Consider the following 26,822-nt stretch of genomic DNA (forward strand, 5'->3'; position numbering starts at 1 on the left):
ATCATCAAAACAAGCAGCTCAGCATCTTGTAATCAAATACTCCTCTGACGTCCTCTTTACAGGGACCCATGTGATGACACTGGACCACCTGTAAAATCCAGGTCACCTGTGCATCTCAAGGTCCTTAACTGGACCACATCTGCCAACTCCCTTTTGCTACGTAAGTTCACATATTCACAACGTTCGGGGATTAGAACATGGACATCTTCGGGGACATTATTCAGCTGACCACAGCTGCATAATCCACTGTGGGTGTCTCAACACTGATGCCTTATGCTGTTCTGTGCTCTCACTCAGCTCTGGACTTGTAGGTGGATTCTCCCAATCTTCCTCAGTTCTTATGCTGTTTTACTGTATCTTTAAATAACAGAGGCCAGAAATAAACCCACACACCTACGGTCAATTAATATTTGACAAAGCACGCAAGAATACACAATGGGAAAAAGTCTCTTCAGCAAGTGGTGCTGGGGAAGTTGGAGACATGCATGTAAATTAGTGAAGTTAGAACACACCCCCACACCATACACAAAAATAAACTCAAAATGGATTAAAGACTTAAACATAATACATGGCACCATAAAACTCCCAGAAGAGAACATAGGCAAAACATTCTCTGTCACAAATCATACCAAAGGCAATAGAAATAAAAGCAAAAATAAACAAATGGGACCTAATCAAACTTACAAGCTTTTGCACAGCAAAGGAAACCATGAACAGACAATCTACAGAATGGGAGAAAATATTTGCAAGCAATGCAACCGACAAAGGCTTAATTTCCAAAATCTACAAACAGCTCATACAACTCAACAACAACAAAAAACCAAACAACCCAATCGAAAAATGGGCAGAAGACCTAAATAGACATTTCTTCAAAGAAGACATACAGATGGCAAACAGGCACATGAAAAGGTGCTCAACATCTCTAATTATTAGAGAAATGCACATCAAAAGTACAGTGAGGTATCACCTCACACAGGTCAGAATGGCCATCATCAAAAAGTCTACAAATAATATATGCTGGGGAGGGTGTGAAGGAAAGGGAACCCTCCTGCACCACTGGTGGCAATGTAAGTTGGTGCAGCCACTATGGAGAACAGTATGGAGGTTCCTTAAAAAAACTAAAAATAGAACTACCATATGACCCAGCAATCCCACTACTGGGCATATACCCTGAGAAAACCATCATTCAAAAACATACAGGCACCCCCATGTTTATAGCAGCAGTATTTACAATACCCAGGTCATGGTAGCAACCTGTCCATCAGCAGATGAATGGATAAAGAAGATGTGGTACATGTATACGATGGAATATTACTCAGCCATAAAAAGAATGAAATAATGCCATTGGCAGCAACATGGATGGACCTAGAGATGATCACACTAAACGAAGTAAGTCAGACAAATACCATCTGATATTACTTATATGTGGAATCTAAAAAATAATACACATGAACTTATTTACAAAGCAGAAACAGACTCACAGACACAGAAAACAAATTCATGGTTACCAAAGGGGAAAGGTGGGGGAAGGATAAATTAGGAGTTTGGGATTAACATACACACACTACTATATATAAAATAGAGAAAAACGAGGACCTACTGTGTAGCACAGAGAACTCAATATTTTGTAATAACCTAAATGGGAAAAGAATAGGTACACGGATAACCGAATCACTATGCTGTATACCTGAAACTAACAACATTGTAAATGAACTATACTCCAATAAAAAATAAAATATGTACGGAAAGCCGAGTGGATTGCAGAGTAACTTACATGAGCAGATTCTCATTTCTCTGATCAGGGAAGCAACAGATGACCCATTAAATGGGCGAGTAGAGGGGGGAGCACGGCAGGTGTTCTGATGGCCTGCACTCCATCCCTGCTCTGTGCCCCACAGAGCTCACCGTGGGTGCCCCTGCTGGATGCGGGCAGAGATGCCCATCAGCAAGGGAGAGAGATGTGAGGGGCACGGAGGTGAGGGCTGTCCACCCTCGGCCCCATCTCACAGGCCAGCTGAGACCCACCACCAAAAACCACTGCTCCCAGGGGACTTCCCTGCTGGTCCAGTGGTTAAGACTTCACCTTTAAGCACAGGGGGGTGTGGGTTCGATACCTGCCCAGGGAGCTGAGATCCCACATGCCTCGCAGCCAAAAAACCAAAACATATATAGTTAATCAAGTCCCGGAAGCACAGAGAGTCCCATTCAGGATACATCCAAGGAGAAACAGGCCAAGACACATATTAATCAATCAAACTATCAAAAATTAAATACAAAGAAAAAATATTAAAAGCAGCAAGGGAAAAATAACATATGAGGGAATCCCTATAAGGTTAACAGCTGATTTCTCAGCAGAAACTCTACAAGCTAGAAGGGAGTGGCAGGATATATTTAAAGTGATGAAAGGGAAGAAGCTACAACCAAGATTACTCTACCCAGCAAGGATCTCATTCAGATTTGATGGAGGAATCAAAAGCTTTACAGACAAGAAAAAGCTAAGAGAATTCAGCACCACCTAACCAGCTCTACAACAAATACTAAAGGAACTTCTCTAAGTGGGAAACACAAGAGAAGAAAAGGACCTACAAAAACAAACCCATAACAATTAAGAAAATGGTAATAGGAACATACATATTGATAATTACCTTAAAAGTGAATGGATTAAATACTCCAGCCAAAAGAAACAGGCTCACTGAATGGGTACAAAACCAAGACCCATATATATGCTGTCTACAAAAGACCCACTTCAGACCTAGGGACACATACAGACTGAAAGTGAGGGGATGGAAAAAGATATTCCATGCAAATGGAAATCAAAAGAAAGCTGGAGTAGCTATACTCATATCAGATAAAATAGGCTTTAAAATAAAGAATGTTACAACAGACAAGGAAGGACACTACATAATGATCAAGGGATCAATCCAAGAAGAAGATATAACAATTATATATGCACTCAACATAGAACCACCTCAATACATAAGGCAACTGCTAACAGCTATAAAAGAGGAAATCAACAGTAACACAATAATTGTGGGGGACTTTAACACCTCACTTAGACCAATGAACAGATCATCCAAACAAAATTAATAAGGAAACACAAGCTTTAAATGACACAATAGACCAGATAGATTTAATTGATATTTATAGATCATTCCACCTGAAAGTGGCAGAATACACTTTCTTCTCAAGTGCATACGGAACATTCTCCAGGATAGATCAAACCTTGGGTCACAGATCAAGCCTCAGAGAATTTAAAAAAATCATATCAAACATCTTTTCTGACCACAACACTATGAGACTGGAAATCAATTACAGGAAAAAAACTGTAAAAACCACAAATACGTGGAGGCTAAACAGTGCACTACTAAATTAACCAAAAGATCACTGAAGAAATCAAAGAAGAAATTTAAAAATACATAGAAACAAATGACAATGAAAACACGATGATCCAGAACCTATGGGATGCAGCAAAAGCAGTTCTAAGAGGGAAGTTTATAGCTATACAAGCCTACCTCAAGAAACAAGAAAAATCTCAAGTAAACAATCTAACCTCACACCTAAAGAAACTAGAGAAAGAAGAACAAACAAAACCCAAAGTTAGCAGAAGGAAAGAAATCATAAAGATCAGAGCAGAAATAAATGAAATAGAAACAAAGAAAACAATAGCAAAGATCAATAAAACTAAAAGCTGGTTCTTTGAGAAGATAAACAAAATTGATAAACCATTAGCCAGACTCATCAAGAAAAAGAGGGAGAGGACTCAAATCAATAAAATTAGAAATGAAATAGTAGAAGTAACAACAGACTCCGCAGAAATACAAAGCATCCTGAGACTACTACAAGCAACTCTATGCCAATAAAATGGACAACCTGGAAGAAATGGACAAATTCTTAGAAAGGTATAACCTTCCAAGACTGAACCAGGAAGAAATAGAAAATATGAACAGACCAATCACAAGTAATGAAATTGAAACTGTGATTAAAAATCTTCCAGCAAACTAAAGTCCAGGACCAGATGGCTTCACAGGTGAATTCTATCAAACATTTAGAGAAGAACTAACAAACACCCATCCTTCTCAAACTCTTCCAAAACACTGCAGAGAAAGGAACACTCCCAAAATCATTCTATGAGGCCATCATCACCCTGTAACCAGACAAAGATACTACAAAAAAAGGAAATTATAGACCAATATCACTGATGGATATAGATGAAAAATTCCTCAACAAAATACTAGCAAACAGAATCCAACAACACATTAAAAGGATCATACAGCATAATCACAGTGGGATTTATCCCAGGGGTGCAAGTATTCTTCAATATACACAAATCAATCAGTGTCATACACCATATTAACAAACTGAAGAATAAAAACCATATGATAATCTGAATAGATGCAGAAAAAGCTTTTGACAATTTTCAACACCCATTTATGATAAAAAGTCTCCAGAAAGTGGGCACAGAGGGAACCTACCTCAACATAATAAAGGCCATATATGACAAACCCAAAGCAGACATCATTCTCAATGGAGAAAAACTGAAAGCATTTCCTCTTAGATCAAGAACGAGACAAGGATGTCCACTCTTGCCACTATTATTCAACATACTTTTGGAAGGCCTAGCCATGGCAATCAGAGAAGAAAAAGAAAAGGAACACAAATTGGAAAAGGAGAAGTAGAACTGTCACTGTTTGCAGATGACATGATACTATACATAGAGAATCCTAAAGATGCCACCAGAAAACTACTAGAGCTAATCAATGAATTTGGTAAAGTAGCAGGATACAAAATTAATGCACAGAAATCTCTTGCATTCCTATACACTAATGAAGAAAAATCCGAAAGAGAAATTAAGGAAACATTCCCATTTAACATTGCAACAAAAAGAATAAAATACCTAGGAATAAACCTACCTAGGGAGAAAAAAGACCTGTATGCAGAAAACTATAAGACACTGATGAAAGAAATTAAAGATGATACAAACAGATGGAGATATACACCATGTTCTTGGACTAGAAGAATCAACACTGAAAATGACTATACTACCCAAAGCAATCTACAGATTCAATGCAATCCCTATCAAATTACCAATGGCATTTTTTACGGAACTAGGGAAAAAAAATCTTAAAATTTGCATGGAGACACAAAAGACCCTAAATAGCCAAAGCAGTCTTGAGGGAAAAAAACGGAGCTGGAGGAATCAGACTCCCTGACTTCAGACTATACTACAAAGCTACAGTAATCAAAACAATATGGTACTGGCACAAAAACAGACATACAGATCAATGGGACAGGATAGAAAGCCCAGAGATAAACCCACGCACCTATGGTCAACTAATCTATGACAAAGGAGGTAAGGATATACAATGGAGAAAAGACAGCCTTTCCCAGTAACTGGTGCTGGGAAAACTGGACAGCTACATGTAAAAGAATGAAATTAGAACACTCCCTAACACCATACACAAAAATAAAATCAGAATAGATTAGAGACCTAAATGTAACACCGGACATTACAAAACGCTTAGAGGAAAACATAGGAAGAACACTCTTTGACATAAATCACAGCAAGATCTTTTTTGACCCACGTCCTAGAGTAATGGAAATAAAACCAAAAATAAACAAATGGGACCTAATGAAACTTAAAAGCTTTTGCAAAGCAAAGGAAACTACAAACAAGACGAAAAGACAACCCTCAGAATGGGAGAAAGTATTTGCAAATAAATCAACAGACAAAGGATTAATCTCCAAAATATGTAAACAGCTCATGCAGCTCAGTATTAAAAAAAAAAAAAACCTGATCAAAAAAAGGGCAGAAGACCTAAATAGACATTTCTCCAAAGAAGACATACAGATGGCCAAGGAGCACATGAAAAGCTGCTTAACATCACTAATTATTAGTGAAATGCAAATCAAAACTACAATGAGCTATCACCTCACACCAGTTAGAATGGGCAGCATCAGAAAATCGACAAACAACAAATGCTGGAGAGGGTGTGGAGAAAAGGGAACCCTCTTGCACTGTTGGTGGGAATGTAAATTGATACAGCCACTATGGAGAACAGTATGGAGGTTCCTTAAAAAAACTAAAAATAGAACTACCATACGACCCAGCAATCCCAATACTGGGCATATACCCTGAGAAAGCCATGATTCAAAAAGAGTCATGTACCACAATGTTCACTGCAGCTCTATTCACAATAGCCAGGACATGGAAGCAACCTAAGTGTCCATTGACAGATGAAAGGATAAAGATGTGGCACATATATACACTGGCATATTGCTCAGCCATAAAAAGAAACGAAATGGAGTTATTTGTAGTGAGGTGGATGGAGTTAGAGTCTGTCATACAGAGTGAAGTAAGTCAGAAAGAGAAAAACAAATACAGTATGCTAACACATATATATAGAATCTTAAAAAAAATGGTCATGAAGAACCTAGGGGCAAGACGGGAATAAAGACGCAGACCTACTAGAGAATGGACTTGAGGATACGGGGAGGGGGAAGGGTAAGCTGGGACAAAGTGAGAGAGTGGCATGGACATATATACACTACCAAATGTAAAACCGATAGCTAGTGGGAAGCAGCCGCACAGCACAGGGAGATCAGCTCGGTGCTTTGTGACCACCTAGAGGGGTGGGATAGGGAGGGTGGGAGGGAGGGAGATGCAAGAGGGAAGAGATATGGGGATATATGTATATGTATAACTGATTCACTTTGTTATAAAACAGAACCTAACACACCATTGTAAAGCAATTATACTCCAATAAAGATGTTTAAAAAAAAAAACCCCAGAAACTAAAAATAGAATTACCATATGCTCCAGCAATCCCACTCCTGGGCATATACCCAGAGAAAACCATAATTCAAAAAGACACGTGCACCCCAATGTTCACTGCAGCACTATTTACAATAGCCAGGTCATGGAAGCACCCTAAATGCCCATCGACAGACGAATGGATAAAGAAGATGTGGTACGTATATAAAATGGAATGTTACTCAGCCATAAAAAAGAACGAGATTGGGTCATTTGTATGGATGTGGTTGGATCTACAGACTGTCATACAGAGTGAAGTAAGAAAGAGAAAAACAAATATCATACATTAATGCATATATGTGGAACCTAGAAAAATGGTACAGATGAACCGGTTTGCGGGGCAGAAATAGGCACAGATGTAGAGAACAAACGTATGGACATCAAGGGGGGAAAGCGGGGGTGGGTGGTGGTGGTGTCATGAATTGGGAGATTGGGATTGACATACATACACTAATATATATAAAATAGATAACTAATAAGACCCTGCTGTATAAAAAAATAAATAGAATTCAAAAATTAAAAAAGTAAAATAAAGCTGACTTTTCTCATAGGTGTTGAATGGATGGAGTTTGATGTCCCAAAGGTGTTTGCTTTTTTTTTTTCCTCTTGGGTAACTATCCAGGGTGGGTTTTAGTTTTCCAGGAGCTCTGCTGATTGTCTTGGCTGGGGTTCCCCCACATGCAGAGTCTGAGGCAGCATTGTGGGGCGGTTGGACTTCATTGCTCTGGAAACCCCGGTGCCCTGTACAGCACCTGTGAGCCAGCTGCCCGAGGGGGGCTGGGGGATTTCTACTCCACCTCCCCTCGGGGGCTGGTGGCCGTGGATTCCCTGCGCTGAACTGATTCTCGGGCGGCCAGTGGCCTTCTGGGACCAGAGGGAGGCTCAGTCACTGAAGCCAGGGTCTGGCAGCTGGGACGTGGGCGGGAATGCTGAGGAGCGGGGCTTAGGGGCACAGCAGGGGCGCCCCGACCTCAGGGAAATGAAGGGCTCTACAAACGTGGGGAGCAGTGGGGGGTGACTGTTCAACGGGCAGGTTTCTCAGCCTTGTTGGGAAAGGTTCCCATTCAGAAATGGAACGAGGTAGGGAGCTGAGATGCCCCTGCTGGGCTCTGACAATCCTGCATGCTTATCTCAAGCCATGTTGCTATGGACGGATGTATATGCCCTCAAAGTTCATATGCTGAAGCCCTAACCCACCAGAGTAGCTGTATTTGGGGTAAAGAAGTAATGAAGGTGAAATGAGGTTATAATATGGTATGGGGTCTGTCTCGCTTTGTCTCTCTCTTCCTTTGTCTCTCTCTCCACCACACGAGGACACGTAGATAAGGTGGCATCTGTAAGCCAACAAGAGAGCCTCGTCAGGAACCGAGTCTGTCCATGCCCTGATCTCAGACTCCCAGCCTCCAGACTGTGAGAAATTTCCATTGTTTAAGCTGCCCAGTCTGGGCTGTTCTGTTACAGCAGCCTCAGCTGACTAATACCCACATCTGCATGTTTTAAGATGATAAAGCCTGATGGTAAAATCAGCGGTACTCGGAGAGAAAGAATCATACTGATTGACGAACGAACACAGAGTGATATTAACTTAATATTGCAATCATACGGAAGATTTTTTTGTTTGGGTTTTTTTTTTTTTGGCTATGCTGCACCACACGTGGGATCTTAGTTCCCCGACCAGGGACTGAACCCACGTTCTGCATTGGAAGTGCAGAGTCGTAGCCACTGAACCGCCAGGGAAGTCCTACACTGAAGATATCTTATGAGTTGTATAGATTTCTCTTAGAGCATCTATTAAATTCCCCCTGAGCACACCTCACCAAGTCCCATGATTTCTCTGCATCTATCTCACTCTAGTCACACAATAAACCTCTTGTGTGTACACCCCCCCCCCCCCATCTCATTACACTCCTGTAAAACTCTTTTACAAGGATTGTGCTTCGCCTTCTGGAATAGTTTCCAGTAGCATTTTACAAAATGCTCTTCCCCTAATCCAATTTTCTTTGGATTGGATTAAATCCTTGCTTTTTTGCAAGACTAATTTAAATTGTTGGCACGAAAGACCCAGATGTCTCTCTTCGGTAAATGCTGAGCCGGCTTTGCTCACAGTACCGTTAGGAAGCAGCCCACAGCCAGCACTCCATGCTTTTCTGACGTGCCCTACTGGCCACTGGAACATCAAGGGTAGGACTATCTTCACGTACTTCCCAGATGTCTGTTGCATAAACATCCTACCACACAGGCTTTTCCGTGTCCAGTAACATCAGCACCCCCCTTTCTACGAATTTCTAGGGACGTGTTCCGGGCCACCAAGCAGCCTGCAGCACAGCTCAGTGGTGATCAACAAGGGCCCCTCCTGGGTGTGGAGGAAAGGGAACCCTCCTGCACTGTTGATGGGAATGTAAATTGATGCAGCCACTGTACAGAGGTTCCTTAAGAAACTAAATAAAGAGCTACCATATGACCCAGCAATCCCACTCCTGGGCATATATCCAGACAAAACTATAATTTGAAAAGATACATGCACCCCTACGTGCACTATTGACAATAGCCAAGACATGGAAGCAACCTAAATGTGCATCAACAGAGGAATGGATAAAGAAGATGTGGTACATATATACAATGGAATACTACTCAGCCATAAAAACGAATGAAATCACGCCATTGGCAGCAACATGGATGGACCTAGAGATGATCATACTAAGTGAAGTATTGATAAGTCCGACAGAGAAAGACAAACATCATATGATATCACTTATATGTGGAATCTAAAAAAGAATGATACAAATGAACTTATTTACAAAACAGAAATACACTCACAGACACAGAAAACAACTTATGGTTACAAAAGGGGAAAGGGGGGGGAGGGATAAATTAGGAGGTTGGGATTAGCAGATACACACTATATATAAAATAGATCATCAACAAGGACCTACTATATAACACAGGGAACTATACTCAATATTTTGTAATAATAAGGAAAAATAACCTGCAAAAAAAAAAAAAACTGACTCACTTTGCTGGACACCTGAAACTAATGCATTATTGTAAATCAACTATAGTTCAATAAGAAAAAAGAACTTCTCCCTCTGACATAAGCCATCATCCAGCCTCAAGGCTTACTGCCTCTGATAACTGGCATCTCATTGTGTCAGAAAAATCCTCTGAGATGCTGGACTTATTCCTAGGATCTGTGGTCCTCCCAGATCTGCATCCCCCATGCCAAAAGACCATGCAGTCACGACAGGGCAAGGCTGAGATACAATGATGCCCTCGTGGGCACTGGGCCAGCCACGCCCATGTCCAGCTGGATTCCGATGAGGGCTTAACACTCCCTTTCCCAGGGGCCTTTACGGGCTGATGGTCTGGAAGCTTTGATCTCATTTATCAGTGATGATCAATTTGGGATGAGGAATAAAAGAAGCCACAAGCCAAAGCTTGCCTTTCTTTGCTGGCTGGACCTGGGCCAGAGATGGAAAATATGCACTTTAGAATAAACTGGATTTTTAAAATATTGCTTAATAGCTCTCCTAGACATGCCTCACGATAAGCCAGTGCTTTCCAAACAAATACTTATCCCCAGAGTTTTTACCTGGTGCAGCTGGGTGGTTTTGGCCCAGGTCTGCCCTCGAAGGCCATTGCTTTTATCCTTTCCAACACAGATTAAAAGCAAATCAGATTATGGAAATGGCTGAGCTGCCTTCAGAGTAGTTAGGTTGGGGGGTTTGGCATGTGCGTACGATATGGGAGAAGGGGGTGGTTTGCAGGATCTGTGGCGCTTGAAGACTGCATCAGGATTAGGGCTGGCAGGAACAGAAACCCTCAAACAACAGGGCTCAAAAATGATGGCAACGTGATTCCCTCTCACGTAAAGGTGACCCCGAGGAATGTGGCCAGGGCTGGTGTCAGTCCTCAGAAAGCAGGGTCCTTGCATCTCCCTACTCCTCCACCCCTAGTTACGGCCCCTGTCCTCATGGTGCAGGAGGATGGCTTCCCATTTCAGGGGGCAAGTAGGAAGAAGAGGAGAGGAGGAGAGCAAAGGGCAGGCCGTATCTGTCTTTGGAGGAAGGTTCCTGGCATGTGGTAGGGGGAGTGGGCAGAGAGAGCTTTGCTTTGGGAAGGTCTGTGTATGAGTGATGGTGTCATTAATTATTAGCTCTGTGACCTTGGACGAGGCTCAACGTCTGTAACATGATGGTGATGGTGATGATGACGGTGAGGATGGTGATGATGAGGATGATGGTGGTGGTGATGATAGTGATACTGTTGGTGGTGGTAATGATGGTGGTGGTGATGGCAGTGATTATGGAGATGATGGTGATGGTAGTGATGATGATGACTATGGTGGTGATGAAGGTGATGATGATGGTGATGATGGTGATGGTGATGATGGTGGTGATGATGGTGATGATGATGGTGATGGTGATGATGGTGGTGGTGATGACGATGGTGATGGTGATGATGATGGTGGTGATGATGGTGATGATGATGATGGTGATGGTGATGATGGTGATGGTGATGATGGTGATGATGATGGTGGTGGTGGTGGTGGTGGTGGTGATGGTGGTGGTGGTGGTGGTGGTGATGACAGTGGTGAAGATTATCTTGATGATGAAGTGATGTAGCCTCCTCACAGATGAGGCTAAATGAGACAAATGAGCTAAATTATACAGTCCCTTGAAAATTACAATGTGTTATACACATGACAGTTGTATAGCTGATCCATTTCTGATGAACATCTTTATTTTCTTGAAGGCTCACACTGCAAGACAACCTACTTCAGTTAATTAGAAGGCAACTATTTATAATTTATGTGTGTGTGTGTGTATGTGTGTGTGTGTGTGTTTATGCTTCAGGAGATAAATATAAATATATACCCATTGCATTTTATATAAAGACAGACACTCAGAAACACTACTCAGCTTGCAAATCAATGAAGTTAGAACACACCCATACCCCATATACAAAAATAAACTCAAAATGGCTTAAAGACTTAAATATAAGACATGACACCATAAAACTCCTAGAAGAGGGCTTCTCTGGTGGCGCAGTGGTTAAGAACCCACCTGCCAATGCAGGGGACACGGGTTCGAGCCCTGGTCTGGGAAGATCCCACATGCCGCGGAGTGGCTAAGCCCGTGCGCCACAACTCCTGAGCCTGCGCTCTAGAGCCCGCGAGCCATAACTACTGAGCCCGCATGCCACAACTACTGAAGCCCACGCGCCTAGAGCCTGTGCTCCACAACAAGAGAAGCCACTGCAATGAGAAGCCCGTGCACCGCAACGAAGACCCAGTGCAGCCAAAAATAAATAAAAGTAAATTTTAAAAAACTCCTAGAAGAGAATGTACACAAAACATTCTCTGACATAAATCGCACCAATGTCTTCTTAGGTCAGTCTCCCAAGGCAATAGAAATAAAAGCAAAAATAAACAAATGGGACCTAATCTAACTTACAAGCTTTTGCACAGCAAAGGAAACCATTAACAAAATGAAAAGTCAACCTATGGACTGGGAGAAAATATTTGCAAACAATAGGGCCGACAAGGGCTTAATTTCCAAAATATACAAACAGTGTACACAACTCAACAACAGAAAACAACATAATCGAAAAATGGGCAGAAGACTTAAATAGACATTTCTCCAAAGAAGACATCCAGATGGCCAACAGGCACATGAAAAGATGCTCAGCGTTGCTAATTATTAGAGAAATGCAAATCAAAACGTCAATGAGGTACCACCTCACACCAGTCAGAATGGCCATCATCAAAAATTCTACAAACAATAAATACTGGAGAGGGTGTGGAGAAAAGGGAACCCTCCTATGCTGTTGGTGGGAATGTAAATTGGTACGGCCACTGTGGAGAACAGTATGGAGGTTCCTTAAAAACCTAAAAACAGAGCTACCATGTGACCCAGCAATCCCACTCCTGGGCATATATCCAGAGAAAACTCTAAATTGAAAAGATACATGCACCCCTATGTTCATAGCAGCACTATTTACAATGTCCAAGACATGGAAACAACCCAATCAACAGATGAATGGATAAAGAAGATGTGGTACATATATACAATGGAATATTACTCAGCCATAAAAAAGAATGAAATAATGCCATTTGCAGCAACATGGATGGACCTAGAGATGATCATACAAAGTGAAGTAAGTCAGAGAAAGACAAATATCATATGATATCACTTATATGTGGAATCTAAAAAATGATACAAACGAACTTATTTACGAAACAGAAACAGACCCACAGACATAGAAAACAAAGTTATGGTCACCAATGGGGAAAGGGCAGGGAGGGATAAATTAGGAGTTTGGGATTAACACATACATACTATTATATAAAAATAGATAAACAACAAGGACCTACTATATAACACAGGGGACTACATTCAATATCTTGTAATAACCTATAATGGAAAAGAATCTGAAAAATGTATACATATGTATAACTGATTCACTTTGCTGTACACCTGAAACTAACACGATATTGTAAATCAACTCTACTCCAATTAAAAAAAACACTACTCAGAAAAGACAAGTTTTATTTTCCCAAACTTGTCTTCACATCAGACAGACGTGGTGCAGTTTTACACTGTATCCCGATTATTTGATGCATCTGTTCATCACACCTTGGATGGGAAGTACTAATTTCTGTCTCCCTGGTACCTGGGTGAGTGTCTAACGCCTACACCATGCTCCACAAGAGCCCTGCGTTGAATTAAATTCTGCAGTACTGTTAATGAGCCAGATCAAGGTGGTGGGTATGGGGGAGAGCTGGAGAATGCAAGGCGAGAGAGCGAGAAGAAACAGAACCATCAAGAACAGGGTAGCCTCGGCGAGGAAAAGAGAAGCCCAGATAACCACGCAGATTCCCTCCATCTGTTTACGCCGTTCATCAGCGAGTCCCCAGTAAGCCTGCTTCTCATCACCCCACCTCCATCTCCTGCCTGGTCCAAGACGCTGGACATCTGTCCCCGGACCACTCCAACATCCGGGACCTGCCACCAGTCCCTCCTGCATCACTGTCGTCCACACAGCAGTCAGACTGATCCTGTTTGTACCCAGGTCAGGTTTCGCAACTGACCTTCCCCCAGAAGCAGAGCCTGGGTTGAGGGTTGAACGCAGGGAGGGGCAGGGAGCTCCAGTAGTGGGATGGGGAGGTCACACAAGGAAGGAAAGTAGCCAAGGAGGGGGGAATTATCAGGCCAGCCACACCCAGGTGACTGGAGCGTAATATCATGGTGATGCTCTGAGAAGCTCCATAGATACACTTCCCTCGGGTGATCCTGGCTGAGAGGTGTGTGAGCTGGGGTATTTATACCCTGTGTTCAGTAGTTACCAGCGGGGCTATGTGCCTTTCCCAGATTTGCAGCTTGTCTCTCCCATGGGCCCCCTGTGTTCCAGCAAGCAGGGCAGGTATCCAACCAAGAGTCAGGGCTTGCATTGGAAGACAGGTCGCTGTTCATGGAAATGGCAAGGAATTCCCAGCAGTTGCGGGTAGACCACCACCAGCATGGGCTCCATCCGAAAAAAACCTCCAGTGGCTCCCATCTCACTCATGATAAACTCCAAAATCCAAGTAAGATAACAAGACCTGCCCAGTCCCTCTGACCTCAGCCTCCTGCACACACGCCTGCTCGAGCTGCATCCCTCCGTGCTGGACCATCGCTGTTCTACCATCCGCACAGTCTGCTCCTGGCTGGGGCACAGCTGTCCTTTCCCTTCCTCACCTCACCCAGGTCTCTGGACAAACGTCACCCCGCATAGAAGCCCTCTCCGGCCACAACGCTGCAAGGGCCCCTCTGGTCGGTCTGTCCTCTCCCCGCTCTACCTCAGAACACTCCCGACCGTGTTGTAAAAAAACACATTGTACGTTTCATCTCCTTGCATCTCCGTTCACTGTCTGCTTCTCCCCCCGGGAGGGGCATTGAGCAGGGACTTGACCTGGCTTGTTCACTGGAGCCAGAATGGTGACCAGCACAGAGAACCCCTTCATAGATAAATACTTGTTGAATTAATACATGAGAGAAGGTGAACCAAGGAAGGAGGAAGAGAAGGTCTGTGGGACCTCAGGACCTACGAGGTTGATTCTGCCATGCACCATCTTTGATTTGGAGGCAGGTGGGTTTAGACCCTTTGTTCCTGGAACCATGGTCACCAGGTGATCACAGAAGAGGATTCTGGAGTCTTTCAGGTAAACAGGAGAAGCTCTGCCTCTGGTCAGTGGAGGGACCCTGACTTGATTACTTAATCTCTCTAAACTTAAGTTCCTTAACCTGTTAAATGGGAGCTGCACCATCCCTTTGTCAACAGAGCATTGTAAGCATTTAGTGGAGCCACTGGTACTCAGTGGGCATGTAATACACACTGGTTTTTCACTCTGTTATCGCCCTCCATTAGCTGCTCATGAGGGTGACTTAGGAGGGGGCTGGGGGAGTACTTTTCTCATGTTGCTTTTGCCAACTACAAATGGGCACTTGCCATCTACCTCTACGAGGATTAAATCAAGAGCCGCTGCAGCTGCTGACCTTCAACACCCCCGGAAAGCAGTTCAGGGTGGAGACCAGGAATGAGGAACTCTGTGCTCTGGGAAAAACTGGCGGGACAGGTCTTCAGATAGTTAGATATTTTCAGGAGACGGTTTTATGAGCCCAATGCTTGCATCTCCTCGTATCCAGAAAAGCACTAAAATCCTTCCTGGTGACATCTGCTCCGCGTGACTAGCAGTAACCTGCACGAGACGAGCAGAAACCTTCTGCAAAAGTATGTGCTTGCAGGTACCCCCCAACCCCTGCCTTCACCAAAATCACATCTATACTGACCTCCCCTCCTACCTCTTTGGAGCAGTTCTCAGAGCTGTCTGAAATGCTGTCTCCCAGGCTACAGTCCTCATTTTGCCCCAAATAAAACTTAACTCACAACTCTCACGCTGTGCTTTTTTTTTCCCAAGTCGACACTTTCGAAGAGGAATGTTGGCGATTGGGCGTGGAGCGCACAAAGCAAGCAGGGTTTGTGCCCGTTGCCGGGGATGAGGGCTTCTCTCCTTGCTTTGTGCGCTGAATATCATGCAGCCAACTTTTGGGCGTGGGTCCAGCCGGACCCAGGCAAGGACCCCTCCCTTTCCTTAGCTTCTTAGTGGTTAGCACATAAGGCGTCGGGTAGCTCTGGAGCCATCAGAAATCACAGCACAGTTTCCCGCCAACTGTGAGGTCCCAGCGTGGCTTTCACGAGTGGCGGCTTGCAAACCACACCAGAAACGCTTCCAAAGCAAACCTGTGCGAACACACCCCCAGGCCCGCTGCTGAAAATAGTTCCCAGTAAACACGGAGAAATCTGTACCCCGACTTTTCTCCTATTTCTCATCACAAGCATTTAAATCACCAAGTTACAGTCTATCAGGTATAGTCTATACAAGCTATGCTTGTATTTACGTGATATTTCCCTCTGCTGAGATATTTACGTTGGGCATTTGTTTTCCTGGGGCTGCTGTAATAAAATACCCCAAACCGGGTGGCTTAACGCAACAGGAATTTATTCTATGTCAGTTTTGGAGACAGCTTTGGAGTCATATGTATCTATTCCCTCTCAATTTTGGAAATCATATATATATATATATATTTATATATTTTATATAAATATAATTAAATATATTAAATATACAGACTTATAAATATACACATGGTACCCGTAAAATGGTAGCTCATATAAGTTAATTATATTAATAGCTAATATAATTTAATTTTCACATGCATGACTACGGACTCTAGAGGAATAGAATTTGGGGTTAATTTTAGGGTTTTTCAAGTCAGCAGTGCCGGGTATATGGGCTCAGAGCTCTAGGGGTTGGCCATGGCCTGGTCCACATAAACGAAGATAGATTTCCACACAGCCCACCAAATTCTGATTTCATTATTTTTCCTTCCTTGGATTTGGTCACGGTCCTCTGCCATCAGCTGTCAACTGAAAAAAATGCACAACCTAAAAGGTGAGAATGATGTTTTATTTAATGACCTTACTGAGGACTTAAGCCTGGGATACAGCCTCTCAGGTAGCTCTGGGGGACTGTTCCAAAGAGGTCAGGGAGTAGCCAGGGTAGATAGGGGTTTTTGCAACAAAAATCAGCCAGTCCGAATATCAGAAGATTATTAAAGAAACCAGACGTCTCAAGAGAATGAATGTAGCGCTTTTCTATGTATGGGAAGATGCAAGAGTCTGGGCTCATTGAAATCATTCCTCTGATGTGCACCTTAACTCTCTGGGGCCAGGATCCTGTTTTTCCCCATCCTGAGTCCCCTCAGGGGGCACCACTGGGGGCGGCTGCAGTGGCTGAGGGCTTGATGGCCTCAACGTCCTTTGTTTACTGATATGGCAGGTGACATATTTTCGTCCACACAGCCATGCCTTCTGTTTCTCTTTTCCATGCATCCTCTTCAAGACCAATGCACTGAAATAATTCTGCAAAGGCAGGAGTGGAAGACACACTGTAGCCCTTTGGTTGGTTGTCAACGAGGCACATGAAGGCAGTGGAGGGCGTAGCTGGGTGTTATGAGTGGTTTTGTGTGCCTGGACTTTTGACAGCGGGTAGGAGTCTGTTTACTTAAGTTGTGTCTCCATCCTGGCTGCCTGGCTCATTGCCTCTTCATGCCACACCACGAGAGCATTTTAATCGGGGCGAATACTTTGGTCGAAGCCTTGGGAACGTGCACACGCTGGCCATAATGTGATCTCATGTGCTGAATGAGCTTCTCGCCTGATTACACAAAGCTAACGCCCCAGAAGACACCCTGGGTGGCCACAACTTTCCAGCGCACCTGGCCTCTAGGAGGTTGGGCAACACCTTACTTAGAGGATACACACGGACTTACAGAAGCTCAGGTGAAGACGCTCCATAGAGACCAGAAATCAAGAAACTTGTTTGTGCCTAGTTCAGCACTGTCTGGGGTTTTCGGAGGATGAAGGTCTATCCGCTGATGCTCCAAGTGTGGTCCATACACCAGCACCATCAGCCTTACCTGGGAGCTTCTTAGAAATGCAGAAATCTCAGCCCTGCCCCAGACCTGCTGGGTCAGAATCGGATTTTCACAAGACCCCCCCAGGGAATCATGGACACAGTAAAGTTTGAGAAGCCTGAAGTAGTCTCTGAAATCTTTTGCCTCATTCCTGCAAAAATAATCCGTGGACAAAAAATATGTTTTGCCACAAAATGCACCAGGGTGCGCCATCATGTTTTTCAGACTTTATGAGGAAGGCTGTACATGGGTCCATTAGGATACAGAACAGGTGGTGATGTCCGTACCTTTAAGCAACTATAAAATGCCAAGCAAATGAGGCAGAAACATGTGGGAATTTTACCAAATCAGGCATTTGGCTTGGCAAGGAATATTGTTAATGAGGCATAGCCCTGTCGAGTAAGGAAGCACAGCAATGAAGTGTGTGTCTGAGAGGTTTGGGCTCTTGCCCCCTAGCCAAGTCTTCGGTCATTTTGTCATGGCTCTCTCTCTTCCTGAATGGGGAGTAGGTATGTGATGGCTGATTTTATGGGTCAATGTACCTGAGCCACAGTACCTAGATCTGTGGTCAAACATGATTCTGGATGTTTCTGTGACAGTGTTTTTTTGGTATGAGATTAACTTTTAAATCGGTGCACTTTGAGTAAAGCAGGTTGCCCTCCCTAGTGTGGGTGGGCCTCATCTAATCAGTTGAAGGCCTCAAAAGAATAAAGACTGGATCTTCCCTGAGCAAAAAGGAATTCTGCCAGCAGACAGTCTCTGGGCTTCGGCTGCAACATCAGCTCTTTCCTGGGGTCTTCAGCCTGCTGGTCTACCCTGGAGATTTTAGACTTGCCAGTCCCCATGACTGCATGAGCCAATTCCTTAAAATAAATCTCTCTCTCTCTCTTTCTGTAGATAGATAGATAGATATAGGTATAGGTATAGATATAGGTAGATGATTGATAGGTGGATAGATAATAGATACAGAGAGACAGAGGTACAGATATAGATATAAATGGATAGATGATTGATAGATACCAGAGTAGACAGATAGATAGATACACAGATGTAGATGAAAGGTGGATGGATAGATAGATGGATAATAGATAGATGATGGCTAGATAGGTAGATAGATAATAGAGACAGATTAGATAGATAGATGATAAATGAGTAGATAGGTAGATAAATGATGGATAGATGGATAGATAGATGATTGATGAATGGATAAATAGATGATACATGAATAGATGACAGATAGATGATAGATAGATAGATAGATAGATAGATAGATAGATAGATAGATAGATAGATGATAGATAGTTAGATCCTACTGATTCTGTTTCCTTGCAGAACCCTGACAAATACAACACCTGAGTCCACTGCGGGCTGGTATTAGGCAGGACACCTGAAGGCGTGACAGATGACCCAACTGTAAGGATTCCAGCCTGAATATCTCCCAGGTGCAGCCAGAAACTTCACAATTGTCACTTGATAGGTTAAGACTAAAGGACTTAAATGGCTTAACATGGAAAATCAGCCACTTGGTGATAGAATCCCTGCCTTTTGCCCAAATTTCATCTCTCTCTTCTCCCAGCTACTCCCCCTCTATGATCCACATTCCCCAACCCCAGACCCTTGCCTGCATCTGCCCTGAACCAGCCTGAACTTCTTCAGATTCTTAAGAGAAGAACCGGTCTTCCTGTATGGCCCCTCTACTGCCCTCCACCTCGTGGCTGGCTACTTCCTACTCCCTTTCAGGTGTTAGCTTAGCTGTCTCTGGAGAGCCTTTTCTGACCCCTGCATGCAGAGGACTGTATCTGTAAACATCTGGACTGTTATTTAAAACTTAAAAATCCATTTACTGATAATTCACTTTTCCAAAATTTTAAAGCAAACATCAAAAATGAGAACAAAATAAATCCACCCAGGATTCGCTAGCCCTTACAGGATAGGGGGAAAAAAAGCCCTAAAAAGAATGCCTGCCAATGTTTTTCCTTATTCTTAATGTCTGAGCTGTTGCAGTTTTCCAGGGTTCCATCTTTCTCACTGATTAGAGGAGAAAGGAAACTGTGGAAGACCCGTGAGGGTTAATTTCGTGTTTCAACTTGACTAGTCATGGGGCACTGGGATATTTGGTTAAACATCATTCTGCATGTGTGATACCAAAAGGCCCATTTCTCCCATCCCAGGGGTCTGTGGGCAGGGCTCCAGGGTAAAGAAAGAGACATTACATTGGAAATGGTTCCAAATGCAAGAATCTGGCCCTTTGGGGGACATGCGATAATTAATCACCGTCTTCTTAATGTCCCGCTTTTGCTACATTGGAATGAAAAAGAATAAGCTTTCTGACCTCACCTGTCTGGGGAAAGTTGTGTATGATAAATATTTCAAAATACACTGAGACAGGTTGTCCAATGAGTAGATGTAAAATATATACTTTTACTAAATGTACTTTAATAGTTATGCTTTTAATGAAGTATAACAGACAAAGTATATTAGTGCGTGTGTGTATGTCTGTATAAGTTGTGTGTGTGTGGTAAAGGGATGGATGTTTATATACGTATGTGTGTGTGTTATACACACAGAAACGCACCTACAACTAACGATTCCACACGTCATGTAAGTGCATAAATCCAAGCCCAATAGTCATTGAGATGTTCTTGGCATTAAAAGGGCTCAGACACGGTCATGTTGCCTAATATATCATGGAGCTGGTGTGGACTTTTGTTTTTCCATCTGAAAATGGAGGTCCCCAAAGTCCCTTCACGGTCCGACCACCTGTCATCCTGGTGGAAACCAGAGAGAGGATCTAAGTCATAAGCGACCTGTATCAGGAAGATGCAAACTCCCTCCAGAGCCGGCCCTGCAGGACTCACAGCGCTGGGTAGAGCAAACAAGACGAGACCAGGCTCACCTTGCAGAGAGCACACAGGGGAGGGGGTGCGAGGTCTGCCACCAGGCTGCTTGCAACAAACACTGGGTACTGAATTGTGATGCAAACGGGTCTCCCATGAGATTACCAAATGAGCTCGGCTCCCACAGATGCTGTAACACCCTCAGGCTGCAAAGCTCCCTGGGGCTCCCTGGCTGCGGTCACTGTGGTCCTGTGGTCACGAGAGCTGTCCAGGGGTGAAGGAGGAATTGCAAAGCTGCACTGAGAGCCCATCTGAATGAGAGCCCACTCCTAATGAGGAAAGGCTTTCTCGTGGGGTCTCCCTGCCTCTCGAGAAGGAGAGGAATGGCATTTGGTGGCATCGGTTTAACCATTTTCTCAATGGTTTGTCACAATCCTTGGATTCAAACATCTCTTTCATAGCAAACAAAAACAGTAGACTTTTCTCCTGGAGCATCCAAATATAGACACATGTGCGTCATCCATAATCTTGAAGGTGCATGTCTTTGGAGGTGATTTCTTGCCCCATTTCTCCCCGGATGTGATGGCCCTCAACGGTGGAGAATTCTTTGAAGACAGGAAGCATGCCTCCTTTTGTGTTGTTTTGGGTTTTTATTTTTATTTTTTAGAAAGTGTGTTTTAATTCCTTATCTCTCCTAAGCAGGGCCAAGCATAGAAGACGCAGGGGTGAGACTGTGCCTGGTACCAGCTGTGCGAGCTTGGGCAGGTCACTCCGCCTCTCAGAGGCCGGGACGGGTCACATAAAGGCACGGCGAGGGTCCACTGAGTTCAGCCGGTGAGAACTCCCATAGCTGCACCCGACCCCCAGCACAGCTTACACGCGGGGCTGTTGTTAGTGACGACGGTGTGGAGACTACTGCACGACCACAATGAGTACTGCAATGAGTGCTAGTGTAACTACTACTACAACTGTAGCATTTACTACTACAACTGTAGCATTTATCACTATGACAACTACTACTACCATTACTGCTGCTACGATTGTGACTACTGCTACAATGACTGCAGCAGTTAGTACTGGTGTAATTACTACTACAGCCACGAGGTTTACTACTACAACTGCTACTATTTACTGCTACAACTACTACCCCTGCTGCTGCTACAAATGTTACTACCACTATAATGACTATAGCGATTTGTACCACTACAACTGCTACTATTATTATTCTTACAAGTACAGCAATTCCGATGACTACAACAATGCCTGCTACTACTGTAGTAGATACTACTATCACAGCTGCTATAATTTTCGCTACTGCTACACCTACTGCTGTTACAATTAGTACTGCTACAACTCTTACTGTCACAACTCTTATTACTACAACAGTTGCTACTGCTATAAAAGGTACCCCTCCTACAACCACCACTACAACTATTACATTTACCACTACAGTTACAACAATTACTACAACTACTATGATTATAAACGCTACTATAATTATTACCAGTGCCATAACTATTACAGCAATTAGTACTGGTATAATTACTACTACAACTCTCAGGGTTACTATCACAACTGTAACACTTACTACTACTATTACTACTACCACTGCTGCTACAATTGTGACTATTGCAACAATGACTACAGCAATTAGTGCTACTACAACTGCTACTATTATTATTACAAGCACAGCAATTCTGATGACGACTACTACTACAATTATTGCTATGGCTACAGCTACTGCTATGACAGCAAATGGTACTACTAGGACTACTACAGCTACTACTGTTACTATCACAACTACTACAGTTATTGCTACAGCTACAATGACTGCTACAACTATTAGTATCACAACTCCTATTACTACCACAACTACAACAGTTGCTAGTGCTACAAAAACTACTATTATTACAACCGCTACTACAATTATTACTACTGCTCCAACTACAATGATTACAATTAGTACTACTACAACCATCACTACAACTATTATGTCTATGATTACAACTTTAACAATTACTACAATATTACTACTATTATAAACACTACTATAATTATTACTAGTGCTACAATGACAATTATTGCAACAATTAGTGGTACTACAATTACTACTACAACTATTACATTTACTACTACAATTATAACAATAACCAGTACCACTATTACTACTATTACAATTGTTACTGTGGCTACAACTACAATTACTACAACAACTAGTTCTATGACAATGATTACTACTAGACCTAGTGCTATTACTACTGCTAAACTGCTTCTATAATTATTTCTCCTCCTCCTCCTCCTACAACTATAGGTACTACTTCAAATACTACTACTACTACAACTATTTTTACAAGTATCGCAGCTACAACTTCTGTAACAACTATCAATACTACTATTACTAGCATTGCTACTACAATGACTACAATTATTGCTGCTACAACAATTATTGCCCCTATTGTTACTACTGCTACTACAATTATTGCTACTACAACTATTGCCACTATTGTTACTACTGCTACTATGACTACTACTCCTATTCCAATCATTGCTACAACAACAACTACTACTGCTATTATTACTACTACTGTTAAAGAAAAAGCAGAGCAGGACAGAAAAAGTGGTAAAAACAGACTTCATTCAGGACTAGTGCAATAGGGCAGAGAGAGCTCAGTATAGAGCCAGACTCAACTGCAAAGGCAGCGTGGGCAAGTGGGGATTTATAGCCATGGAGCAGGTGAGGGTCAGTGGATGGAAAACTACTAACAGGAAAATTAGGGGTGAGGGGATTCTGGCTAAACCGACCTCACAGGATTCCTGCTGAAGGCAGGGAAGGGTGACCAGACATCACCTGGGGGGTGGGGTGGGGCGTGGAGGGTGAGGAACCTGATCAGATATTGAGATGAGCAGATATGAAGTTGACCAGACATGGAGATGACCAGATATGAAGGGTGTGGGTTCTGGTTAAACCGACTAAGCATGGCTCTTGCTAAAATTGGACAATGCAGAAATGTCCACAAAAGTCCAAAAATCAGACCTCACTGAAGAATTTAGGGGAGCCTGAGAGAGTCTGGTTGAGGAGACAATTTCTGTCACTACAACGACTACTAATATAGCTTCTGCTATTAAGAGGAGCTCCTACTGCTTCTCGGTGGAAGACCCTCAAGTCAGATACCAGGGAGGTGAGAACCTTGGCTGCTACACAGCGTTCTGTGACCGCTTCCCTGGGCACGTCCCGGCAGAACCCAGATGACTCTCCACCAGGGGTTCTGGATATTTCTTCCCTAGAAGGAATTTCTGCCCTCCATCTCTAAAATTCTAGACCTTAGGGGTTTTCCAATAGATGGTGCCCATGTTTGGAAATTAACCATTGGCCCCAACACTTAAATACAAGTCATTTCCTTTTCCTGCGCCTGATACTGTCTGAATTAGAATCCAGACTCTTCCATGTTTACAAACTGTGTGACCTTGATGCTGACTCAAGCATTGTGCCTCAATTTTCTCATTTATAAATATCGGCCAGAAGATTGTCTTCCTTTAAGGGCTGTAGTGAAGATGCTGCAAGTTAAGACATGCCCTGTGCCCTGAGCACGGCTTAAATCCTAGATATCGTGGTCGAGTATTTGATTGTATTCTGTTCTCATTTTGTGCCTGACTCTCATGTATAATTCATGTGCAGCAAAGGCTCCATGGATTGGCTGAACTGCTCTTGACCCAGCTATGACTCAGACCCAAATGGGCCTCAGGTGGCCCTGCCGTATGGTACCCTCCCTCCTGGGTCTGAGTCCCAGTTGGACCCGAGAAAGTATGTCATAGGGAAATCCTAAGTTGAATCTCTGTCTCGGAAGACCCACTGCAGAGGATGGTCACCATGATTAATATGGCAGGGGATTACCTATCTCATCCCCTCAACACCTGTAGGTCAAGGTCAGTGTTAAGAAGCATATTTTCCACTAAGCAGCTCATGAATACACACACCGTTTACTGACACACACAAGGGCACTCACCAGGGACTGAGTCAACGATTCTACAGATGGCACGGGAGTTCGTCTCTGTGGATTCGGACCATCCCACTTCCATTTTCTGCATATTCAATAGGGTCTTCCATAAAGTCGAGGGACTCTCCTGAGTTTCTGAAATGATGAAAAGGATAAAACATTTCAGCAGATTCATGGATGCCTGGTTCTAAAATATCCTGTCTTAGATAGATCTCCTTCCCATACAATTGTAATTTTTTCTTTGTAGCACATGCCAGTTGAGGATTTTAGCAAATACTTTAATTCTTAGAAAGGTTTTCAATTCCAAATTTTCATGTGGGAAGACTTGTGCCCCTCTTTAAGGAGCACTAATCTACAGAGGAACGGATCAAACACATTACAATCAACTCATTTTGATTTTGTCCCTCAGAGAAGACTATGCAAATTATTTAGTCATCGTCAGAAAATCCTATTAAAGATATTTTATCCCTGTTCCATGGCTTGATAGATTTGAAGACAAGGATGACTTGGCTGTGCCCTGATTTTTGTGTGTGTGTGTGTGTGTGTGTGTGTGTGTGTGTGTGTGTGTGTGTGTTCAAAACCCTTTAATTTCCTTAAGGGAATTTTACTATAGAATTTCAGGCTAAAGACAGAAGCCAACAGTACCTATACAGAAATTGTATTCTAAGTCAGGAGTATTTTTTGTTTTGTTTTGTTTTTTGGTTTTGTTTTTGTTTTTTTTCTTTTGAGTTCATGGATTTAATTTTTAAAGAAAAGTTTGTCAAAATCCAACCTTTGTTAAATACACATGTAAAACTAACTTGATTTTGTGCCCTGATTTTTGAAAAACTTTTTAAAATCATCATCTGTTTTGCTTTCTGGTTTTTGATGTCTTTTTGAAGTGTGGATCAAGAATCACCCCCTCTTTACACTTTCTAACTGCTCTGGAGGCAAATAATTTGCATAACACAAAAAATGTTCGACTTAGGGGATAAATCTATTTGGCTGCAGGATTCATTCGTTTACGTAGAAAGTGGTTTCCTCTCCACCACCTGAGTCTGCAGCACCGCACGGTTACCGAGTAGAATATAGTTAATTGTATTAACAGTATTGAAAATTAACACTACTTTGGGAGCGATAGATAATTCTATAATGGTTTCACTGTGGAATTTTTAATAATGATTTTCTTCCCCTCATCAGTGCTTGGAGGTCCAATAACATTGTGTCATTTCTTGTGGCTGAGATGAAATGAAGCCAAACCAGTATTGGCTCTTCTGTTATTTTTATCTTTCCATGAGCTCTTGTAGAGTATTCTTTATCTTGTTTGACAATGCTACCAAAACATGTCTAGAATTGGTTTTCTTTCAAATTTTCACTGAGAAGTCAGTATGTAGTCATTTTTCTATTTCTTTGGCTTAAAACATTTACCTTCTATCATTTCTATAATTAGTGCATCTGGTCCATCTATCCCATATTCCTTTGTAGGAAATCCTTTTTCACAGATTGGCTTTGGCGATTCTTCTTAACGTCTCAAACTTGATTTTTTTTTTTTTTTCCCTTAAGCATTTTAAACTTTCCTCTGCATGCTGGGAAGATTTTTTTCCTCATCAGTTTTCTACTTCACCCAAATTTGACTTCTCACAGTGCAAAGTGCCTGCATCAGTACTTTAAACTCAGCAATCATGTTTTTCTATTGTGTGCAGACCATTTTATCTCAGTTTGTTTATTTCTCAGGATCAAATATTCCAATTTCCTCTGAATCTCATAAATCTTTTCAATCTCATTTTTTTACTAAAATCTTTTTTTTTTATTGAAGTATACTTGATTTACAATGTTGTGTTAGTTTCAGGTGTACAGCAAAGTGATTCAGTTATACATACATATTTATCTCTGCTTTTTCAGATTCTTTTCCCTTATAGGTTATTACAAGACACTGAACATAATTCCCTGTGCTATACAGTAGGACCTTGTTTATTTTATATATAGTAGTGTGTATCTAATCCCAAACTACTAATTTATCCCTCCCCCACTTTTTCCTTCTTTTTCAATTACTCTGGTTTGTATTTTAGTTGGTTTTATACGTAGCAATATGTCCAGCTGAACTCCTTCTGTGATTCTGGTATAGAAGTGCCACCAGCTCCTGTTTTTTTTAGACATGACATTGATTTCTCCCTCTTTGAACCCC

At 42.5% G+C, this 26,822-nt stretch overlaps 1 protein-coding gene and 1 long non-coding RNA gene across 13 annotated transcripts in view; one reads left to right on the forward strand and one right to left on the reverse strand.

Annotated features, from left to right (window-relative positions):
* Positions 1–9,528, forward strand: part of LOC132357804 (uncharacterized) — a 90,616-nt gene extending 81,088 nt beyond the window's left edge. Inside the window, exon 4 of the long non-coding RNA XR_009500327.1 lies at positions 9,101–9,528. This is a non-coding gene — a long non-coding RNA (uncharacterized LOC132357804). The remainder of the gene's footprint in view (positions 1–9,100) is intronic.
* The window catches only part of DHRSX (dehydrogenase/reductase X-linked), a 337,523-nt gene that overhangs the window by 19,248 nt on the left and 291,453 nt on the right, over positions 1–26,822 (reverse strand). For all 12 annotated transcript variants that reach the window (XR_009500312.1, XR_009500319.1, XR_009500314.1 and 9 more), the window contains one exon: positions 24,668–24,793. The gene's annotated coding sequence lies outside the window, so the exon portion shown is untranslated. The remainder of the gene's footprint in view (positions 1–24,667; positions 24,794–26,822) is intronic.

The sequence above is a fragment of the Balaenoptera ricei genome, chromosome X (assembly GCF_028023285.1).
Source record: "Balaenoptera ricei isolate mBalRic1 chromosome X, mBalRic1.hap2, whole genome shotgun sequence".
Classification (NCBI taxonomy): domain Eukaryota; kingdom Metazoa; phylum Chordata; class Mammalia; order Artiodactyla; family Balaenopteridae; genus Balaenoptera; species Balaenoptera ricei.